This window comes from Petaurus breviceps, unplaced genomic scaffold (assembly GCF_028583685.1).
Source record: "Petaurus breviceps papuanus isolate PSGF00001 unplaced genomic scaffold, PetGlider_PUasm1.0 189, whole genome shotgun sequence".
Lineage (NCBI taxonomy): Eukaryota > Metazoa > Chordata > Mammalia > Diprotodontia > Petauridae > Petaurus > Petaurus breviceps.
In genome coordinates, this window is record NW_027185809.1 from 12,864,867 (window position 1) to 12,865,141 (window position 275).

Consider the following 275-nt stretch of genomic DNA (forward strand, 5'->3'; position numbering starts at 1 on the left):
TTTTTTTAAGCAATCAGGGTTAAGTAACTTGCTCAAGGTTACACGGCCAGTTATTTCTGGGTGTGTTGCTGAGTGTTTGAGCCCGGGATTCGATCTCCAGGTCGTCCCAACACTGGAGCCCGGTGCTCTTACTCGCTGAGCCACCTGGCTGCCCCTAAGCAATTGGGGTTAAGTAACTTGCTTAAGGTTACACGACCAGGTGTTTCTGGGTGGGTGCTAAGTGTCTGAGCCCGGGATTCGATCTCCAGGTCGTTCTGACACTGGAGTCGGCGCTC